A 9,870-nucleotide genomic window follows, 5' to 3' on the forward strand; every position below is an offset into this window, starting at 1 on the left:
TCACCTCAGCCTCCCAAAGGCGCGGGATTACAGGCTGAGCCACCGAGCCCGGCTGGAGAATGTATTTTCATTTATAACCTCTGATCAAGAATGCAACTTTTGTTTCACTTTACTGTTACTTTTTTCTTCTTTATATTTTGCTTAATTACTTCTGAATGAAGATCACCTATGAGTTCTGCGAGGTTAGTTTACATATTTATGTCCTAAATCTCACTCTACTATCAGAACTTAATCTTACATGTTTCGCAGTAGAAGTCATCTTCGTCACCAAACACAAAATAAGCTGTAGACACTCTTTTACATTTTAAAAATAAATAGAAAGTATTTTGAAATCATAAAAATTTGTTACTCATATTTCTTATTTCAAGTTTTCTTATTTTACATTCTGTAGTTAAATGTATAATGGAGTAACGAAAACTCAAAACACTCTTTTGACATAAAGCTATTTTTATATACATGTAGATTGAATAAGTTTTATACAGCTTGACTAAATAATAAATTGTCTGTCTTTTGTTAGCTCCATGTACATGCTAAATCTTCTTGAAACATTTTCATTGCTGGTTCTTATGGTTATCCTTCCTAAAAATGTAATACCTACTAGCAGCATTAGTTTATCTATTTTTCTCTTTGTTCAAATGGTCTCACATATAAACTGGAAAATATTTTGGAATTCAATAAAACTATATCTTACAACCATTTTAGTGATCCCTGTTTAATCATTACAAAAATAATCATTATTGAAACTGTTCCAAATGCAATTACTAAAACAATTTTATACACACACACACACATATATATATTTAATTTATTCATTATGTGAATCGAATATTTTTTGGAGATAGGGATCATAGAAGTGTTAGAATTCACACTGAACTAATTTATACATATTTAATGATATGTGATTCCTTATAAGGGAAAATCATGCATATTAACACCAAGAAAGTATAGAAAGGTCATCAGAGATATGTAATTATTCAGAGATATTCATCCAGGAAAAGCGTGTTTAGATCTAGATTTTTGAGGTAAAGAAAATGCTCAAGACCATTTTTAACTTAGTGCTGTGCAAACTTGTATTTTCCTTATATGAGAGTAAATCTATTAAGAATAGTAATGATTATGGACGAAATTTTATTTTAGAAAAAAATCTTCATTTATTAAGAAATTAAGTATCTAAAGTTGGGTATATGCATTATTTTATTAATTCCCAGTCACTGATATTTTAATTTTTTTGGTGATAATTGCTGTTGGCTAGGTATATTTTGGCCATTATTTCAGAAATAATATAATTAGTATGCATTGCCATTCTTGGTTGCCACGCTAGGCTTCAATACAAATTTTTTTTGTTTTTTGAGTTGGAGTCTCACTCTGTCGCCCAGACTGGAGTGCAGTGGCCGCTCCCGGCCACCGCAGCCTCGCCTGCTAGGCTCCGGCGATCCTTCCACCTCAGCCTTCCAAGTAGCCAGAATTACTGGCGCGAGCTACCACGCCCGGCTGATTTTTTGATTTATTGTAGACATGAGGTCTCACTGCCCAGGTGGGTCTCGAACCCACAGGCTCAGGCAATACACATTTTTTTTTTTAATAAAAAATTATTAATCAGGATATAGTTTGCCTTCATTTGACAAATATTGTAAATCAGTTAAAATAACCAATTCATTAATTTAGTTTTCATTGTTTTTTTTTCCAGAAAAAAAGGTGAAACAGTACTTGTGATCATCTCACAGACATAAAAAAAAAGTTGACAAAATTTAACATCCTTTCAAGATATTCTCAACAAGTTGAGTACAGAAGGAGAGTTCCTCGGTGTAATAAAGATCATGTAATGCAAGCCCACACTTAACACCATACTCATCAGTCAAAAACTAAAAGTTTTTTTTTCTCTAAAATTAAGAACCAGAGTGCCCACATTTACCTTTTCTGTTGACACAGCAATGAAAATTCTAGCAAGATCTATTAGACAAGAAAAATAAATAAAAATCATTCAAATAGGAGAAGTGGATTTATCTGTTTGCTGATGACTTGATCATATGTATAAATCCTAAAGACTCCACCAAAATCCTGTTAGAACTGATAAAGGAATTTAGTAAAGTTTCAGAATACAAACCAAACTAACTAAAATAAGTGGTGTTTCTATACCCAGCAATGAATCATACGGAAAAATAGTTTTTAAAAAAATCCATTCCATTCACAGTAGCATTGAAAAAAAAATACAAATAAATTTAACCAAGGAAATGAAGGTTTCAAATAGTTAAAACTATAAAACAATGATGAAATAAATGAGAAAAAAAAAAGATAAATGAAAAGATATCCCATATTGATGAAATGAGAGAATATGGTTAAAATACGCATATCATATAAAGAAATTCACAGATTCAATGAATGTTTAACGAAATTCTGATGAGAAAAAAAATCCTAAAATGTGTATGAAACCACGAAAGAACCCAAGCTACCTTAACCAACAAGAACAAAGTTGTAGGAGTTATTCTACTGAATTTCAAAATATATTACAAAGTTATAGCCAAAATGTGTAGTACTTGCATAAAAACAGAAACATCAATGGAATAAAACAGAGGCCAGAAGTAAACCCACACAACTGCATTTAATTGACTTTGTTAAAGGTGCGAAGGACACATAATGTGGAAAGATGGTCTCTTCAATAAATAATGTTGAGAAAACTAGATAATCACTTGAATATCAGAGTAACAGGAATAACAATGGACCTTTATCTCACCCATTATATAATAATCAACTAAAAATGAATTAAAGACATACATAAGACTCGATAATGGAATGCTACTAGGAGAAAATAGGGGAAAACTTCAGGACTTTGGTTTGGGCAGTGATTTCTTGGTTATGACCCTCAAGGCATAGGCAGCAAGAGGAAAAATAGCCAAGGGGATTGTATCTAACAATAAAGTGTACTGAAAAGGAAACCATTAAAAGAGTGAAGAGGCGACCCACAGACTGGCAGAAAATATTTTTAAATCTCACATCATATAAGGGGCTAAGATCTAAAATATACAAGGAACTCGAACTACTCAATAAGAAAATAACATTACTTTTCAAAAAGGAGCAAGAATCCAAATTTCTCAAAAGAAGATATGCAAACGGCGCGCACGTGCGTGTGCGTATGCACTCAACATCTTTAATCATCAGAGAAATGCAAATTAAATCCATAATGAGATCGCACTTTACAATTGTTAGATGGCCCATTATCAACCAATGAAAGATAAGTGTGTGCAAAGTTTTGAAAAAAATAGAACCATTATACATTGTTGGTGGTTTTGTAAATTAGTACAGTCATTTTGGAAAACAGTATAAATATTCCTCAAAAAACTTAAGAATAGAATTACCGTCTGATTTAACAGTCCCACTTCATAGTATATATCCAAAGAATTGAAAATCAGCATGCTGAAAAGATGACTCCACTTTCATGTTCATTGCAGCACTAGTCACAAAAATGACAGAGATTGGGAATCAATTTAAGTGTCCATCAACAAATTATATTTTAAGCTATAGTACATATATACATTTCAGCATTTAAAAAAAGCAGAAAGTCATCATTTGCTGCAACATATAAACTTGAGGACATAATTCTAGGTAAAAGAAACCAGGCACAGAGAGAAAAGGAACCATGGTTGCTTGTCATTTTGATTTATTTTTTGTGATATACTAATTCACAATTTTTGTCATTTTTATTCTTAAAAATAAACATATAATTATATAGTTGTATATACAGATATACACGAGAATATTTTTTCTCTCTTTCTTGAATACTCTCATTAATATTGTTGCAGATATATTTTCCACATTGTAGTTTTTCTTTCTGACTCTAATACATCTTTTCTAAAACAGTAAAACTTTAAAGTAGTAAAATTTATTACTATTTTCCATTATAGTTTATGTGTTTCTTGTTTTACATAAAGAATTCCTTGCTATATAGATTTGGCATGTTGCATCCTTTATGAAACAGAAAATAATGCAGTGTTTGAGAACTCTAAGTTAAACAGGGTTTGAAACCTCACTCTATCCTACGCTAGCTGAGTAATCTTAGGTAAGTTGTCTAAATTCTTTGTGGTAAGCAGACGTTTAAGATGTCCTTCCCCAAATTTCTGCCCTTGAAGTACACATTTTGTATCCCTTCCCAATGTGTTCCCCAAACCTGTGAATATGATGAGATATTATACATGGGAGAGGTTACCAATCAGTTTACTTTACTCAACAGGCGATGGCTTGTACAGGGCTGAACTAATCAGGTGAGTTCTTCAGTTCTTCAAATGGATTGGATCCTTCCTGGAAAAGAGTATGGAAATGCAACTAAGCCTATGCCTGTGGAGGGTTCCTTATTTCAGATATTTCAGATTGAAAGTCTGAGAAGGTCTATGAGAAGTTCCTGGGACAAGGACCTGGAAGTGGTTCCCAGTCAACTCGGTCTGACATCCTCAAGGAAATTGTCCAACAACCTGAAAGGATCTGAAAACAGATTATTCCTACTAAAGTCTCCAGCTGAATACAAAGCCAAACAACACACTGATTTCAGTCTTGTGTGTCCCAGAGCAGAAAGCCCAACTAAAGTGTGTTGACTTCCAACATACAGAAACTGAGATAATAAATTAGTGTTGTGTTAAACTGAGATAATAAATTCGTGTTGTGTTTGTGATTAGTCAGCAGTAGTAAATAAATACACAAACTATGCCTGATTGTTTCACTTATAAAATGAGGAAAAGAGCAGTATCTTTCTCATAAATTTGTTGTGAAGAGTGCATGAGTATATCAATATAAACTTTATGTGTTTAGCAGTACACAATGCCGTATGATAAACACTCTATAAATACATTTTAAGATGAAAAATATAATCTTTCATATTTTATTCTAAAACCTATAAAGTTTTTTTTTACATTGAGTTTATATCTGCTAGATAATAATTTCTTTTTAGGATCTGAGGCAGGGATTCATCCTCCCTCCCTCCTTCCCTTCTTCCCTTCCTCCTTTTTGATATGAAGAATCAGTTGTGCGGTACCATTAGTTGAAAATTCTATTTCCTAAATGATTGGAAATGCTACCTATTGAACAGGCAAAATATGTATCCATGAATGGGGCTATTTCTCTACTTACTCTTGTGTTTCATTGATTTATTTCTATTTTTTATAGTTATAGTTCAGTTATCAGCACAAGTCATTATCTGGCAGGGAAAATCTTGTCTTACTCCATCAGATTTTTTCTTACCTTTTTTTGTTTTGGAGGAATAAGATACATGTAATAAAGTGCATTATTTAAGCTATAAATACATGTATTAATTATTTTTTACATGTGTACATATCATGGTAACCATCATCTAGACCAAAATATATCAAATATTTTTTAGTAGTATGCAGGTCCCTCATGAATATTCCAAATTTACAAACCTCATTCCCATCACAGAGGTAGTCATTTTTTAAATTTCTAAAGCATGGATTTGTTTGATCTGTTTTTGAACTTTCCGAAAGTGGAATTATACATACTTAGTTTCATTTGAGTGTTCGGAGTCTTCTATTCAACACAATGTTTTTGAGATTCAATCATTTTTTTGTGTAGCAGCAAAATATATTTTTAAAATTTTATTTATTCAATTATGTGACTACACTGCAGTTTGCCAATCAATTTGCCTGTTAATAGTGCTTAATTTGTTTCCTTTCTACTATTTAAATAATGTCATTATGAAAATTCTCCTAAAGGTATTTTTATTGGAATATGCACTCATTTATCTCAGATATAAACAAAAGAAAGGAAGAATTACCGAATCATAAATTAGAATTGTGTTTAATTAAAAATTTCTAAACAGTTGCTCAAAAACTATAATGTGTTCTTACACTACTACCAATGATGCATGAATTGCAGTTTCTTCTTCTTTACACACATTTTTAGTGTAGGAAATCACTTTATGTTTAACAAATCTGTTTTCTTTTAGCCAGTCTCTTATAGTTTTTAATTTTCTTTTCCTTGAAAGCAACTTTTCATGTATTTATGAGCCATTTTTGAATATCTTTTTAATGAAATGTCTCTTAGTATTTTTATTTTTAGTTAGATTATTTGCCATTTTATTATTGACTTGTGATTTGTTCTATATAAGTGCATATATATTTATATGCATTTTATATATTTTATAAATATACATACATCAAATGTATAAATATATATGCTTATATGCTTGTTATATACATATATTATATAATTATGTAATTTATAGTACTACATATGCATTCAAATAAAGACCTTAATGCAAAAATTTTTAGAAAATCACTGATACATTTAATTAGCCTTTATTGAATGTGTAGTGACTGATGACACAAATACTTCTTGAGCACTGACTGCCAAGTGTTGTGCTAGTTACTGAGCACAAAGCAGTGAATATTACATAGGATGACAGAAAACAAAAAGCATAAACATAAAAATTTAATACTTATAATTAGTATATGTGCTTAAACAAGCAAACAAAAAAGATATAAGCTTCTTTCAGAGTGATCGTAACAGGCTGGCACCTCTTAATCAAGGAGACCAGGGAAAACGTCTCTAAAGAAGGACAGGTTAATTGACGCTTTGTGCTAAAGAATAATGTGGAATACCATTTGAGATTTTTGTAGTCTAACAAAAAGATGCAAACACTAAACAGACAGTTACAATACTGTGTGAATAAATATTATGATGGTAGGAACCCACATATTATGCAATGGCATAGAAGGAAAACTGACCCAGTTTGGTTAAAAGTCTTACTGGTGGAAATGGGACCACAACTATGCTTTAAAGAATTTCAAATATTTTAAAGACAAGTTTTACTCTTATCTTTCTTACTTTGCTGATTGATTTCATCTTTATTTAGGCAATCTCATAGTACCTACACTTTAGGCTTAGTATTATTTTTATGGTGTATTAATACCTAACAACAAAAAATATGAAGCCCTGGGCTCAGGCACCATGCTGTGACTGAATTTAATGGACTTTGTTGGGGATAAACCTACATCCAGGCAGACCAATGTACCTGTGTAACAGACCATGTTAAAGCAATATAAACTGATCTAATATAAGTTTAACAAATAGATTTATTTACTTTAAGGTTTTAACTTGATTTTCAATGTATTTGAGTCTGTGTAGGAATTGATTTTTTAATAATTGCAGCATTCTTATATTTAAGAGTCCCCATTTGAATTCCATCAACTAACAAAGAAATTTTGCATGCATACAATATACAAGAGATAAGTTAGAACACGTATTAGTTACTTGAGTAATGCACAACTATTATTTGTTTTTTCACATAAGAGAGCATCTTTAAAAAAAAGCCTTAATTTGCGTTTTTGATGTCTAATCTGATTAATTGTATTTTTGTGACTTCAAAAGGCAAATTATTTGCTGTTATGGAGATTGACATTGTTTGGAGTTTTAGAGCTGTGTTCTTCCCCTTCATCTGAAAATTCTTTCATTCAATAATGCCATTTGATAGTAGTTTTCAAAGAAGTCTTACCTCCCTGCTCAATGTTGCTTTATATCTAGAAGAGTGCTTATATTTAGAAGTAATATTTTCATAATGTGAAATTTCAAATTATAAATATACTTTTATCTTATGTACCTGGATGGAGTTAACAGAATTAATTTTAAATGAAAAGAAACTTCTTGTCAAAATAAATAGAACTGAATTCTAAATCTAACAGCACTTTGAATGTAACAACCACTTTTCTAATTTCTTGAAGAGGAAGATATTTTTTCAAAGCCTATGAAATAACTTTGGGGGAGATAAATAAAATATAACGTCTTAATTTTAATAAATGAAATTTGTCTTAATGTCTGTTAATCAATTTAAACCAATAAGGTATAACCAACTTGCAACATAATTATGATTTCTTTGTTTACTTCTATATGCAATATATTTTAGGTGAATTTTGAATGTTGCCACAATTTTTACTGTTTAAAAAAGGTATGCATAAAGTATAAAGTCCACTACTGCTTATAAACGATTTGTTTATATTACTCAATGTCACATAATTATTTTATTACACCAAAATCAGTGCCAGTGTTTTTTATTAGTTTTGCTTGAGTGAGCTACAAATAATGAGTAAATATGTGGAAATATTATACTTAAGAAAATCTAGCTGAATCAAACTATCATTCTGCTTATCATATCTGGGCCTACATAACTAACAAACAGAGAAAGCAGTTGAAGGAATTCACAAACAGAATATTTTTCCTTCTGATTTCAGCAGCCGGACACCTTGAAGTGTTAGACCAGAAGACATCATTGAGGATAGAATTCTTAAAGCAAACAATGCCCTTCTCACAAAACACGGATGACAAAACTTGATATTCAGATACAGATTGGAATGTGTAATGCAAACAGTTTATGAGTATTAAAGAATTCTCCAGTGATGCATGAGATAAGAGAATCTTCTCCTTCTTATTGAAATAAGGTTGTGTGTTTTATCACAAGAAATGGCTATTGAGCAAAGCAGAAAGAAATGACTTGTGATTCATTGCAGCCAGCAAAATGCTTCTGTAACTAGAAAAAAATGTAAATGATGCAAAAGTCAAAAGAGTTCACTAAATGATAAAACAGATCTCAAGGAAGAAAGATTTAAATTAAATGAAAAAATATTCATTTCATAATCTAAATACACAGGATTATCAGTTTTTGATAAGGAAGGCAAACATGGAGGCAATGCAGAATGGTTACAGGCAGAAACTGTGGACTCCACCTGCTGATATGCAAACCCATGTTTATCCACTTACAGTCCTGAGCTGTTTTCTAATTAGTCCAATGTATGAATTAGCTATAATTTTTTTCTTTTAAAAATAAAGATTACATGTGTCTAAATGTACACCATGAATCTGAGAGGATACCTACCTGGCCTATGTTGTAAGTCAGATTTTGACACATGGTAGGTATTCAATAAATATTTGGTTAGTGTATAAATAGATAGGTTATATTATATTAGTTTTCAGTAAATGAAACTTTATATTTACACCTATTGAATTCTAGTTGTTCTATGTATTAGTTCTTTTATTTACAAATCAATTAAAATGTATTAAACTAGCACACTATCCTGGTGTTAATTCCCATTGTGTATATAGACCATATCTATTTGCTATTCCTTGAAGTTTTTTTGCTTCAGTTTCAACACACATGTCCTCTTTTCTTCTCATTCTGTTCCCAAAATTCTATTTATCTTTCAAATAAAAATCTCCTGGACATTTTCGCCTATCACAGAACACTCACTTTTATATAATAATAATCATGACAACACTAAGATTGGATATGAAAGCAGTTTAACATACAATAATTTTTTAAAAAAATTTCACATGATTTCTTCTTATCTCCTTCTTTAAGCAAAAGAGTAATGTAATGCATGTGGTGAAAACAGAAGTTCTTGTTTGTTAGTTTATATTTGTTCTGGGCATTTTCTTTCCATAGAATGTATTGCCATATGATAGCGTACACATATTTTTTCTAGTATTGCTGTTGTGTAAAGCAGACTTCATGATTTTTTTGTCAATAATCTTTTAGAGCCGGGCTTGGTGGCTCAGCCTGTAATCCCAGGCCTTGGGAGGCTGAGGTGAGTGGATTGCCTGACTTCTAGATCCGCCTGGGCAGTAAGACCTCATCTCTACAATAAATCAAAAAATCAGCCGGGCGTGGTAGCGCGCACCTGTAGTTCCAGCTACTTGGAAGGCTGAGGCGGAAGGATCGCCAGAGCCCAGCAGGTCGAGGCTGCGGTGGCCGGGAGTGGCCACTGCACTCCAGTCTGGGCGACCGAGTGAGACTCCAACTCAAAAAAAAAAAAAATAATAAAATAATCTTTTAGAGGTAGTCACTATACATTCTAATTTGTCAAAATTTTATTTAAG

The sequence above is a fragment of the Carlito syrichta genome, unplaced genomic scaffold (genome assembly GCF_000164805.1).
Source record: "Carlito syrichta isolate Samal-C Ts95f unplaced genomic scaffold, Tarsius_syrichta-2.0.1 Scaffold315442, whole genome shotgun sequence".
NCBI lineage: Eukaryota > Metazoa > Chordata > Mammalia > Primates > Tarsiidae > Carlito > Carlito syrichta.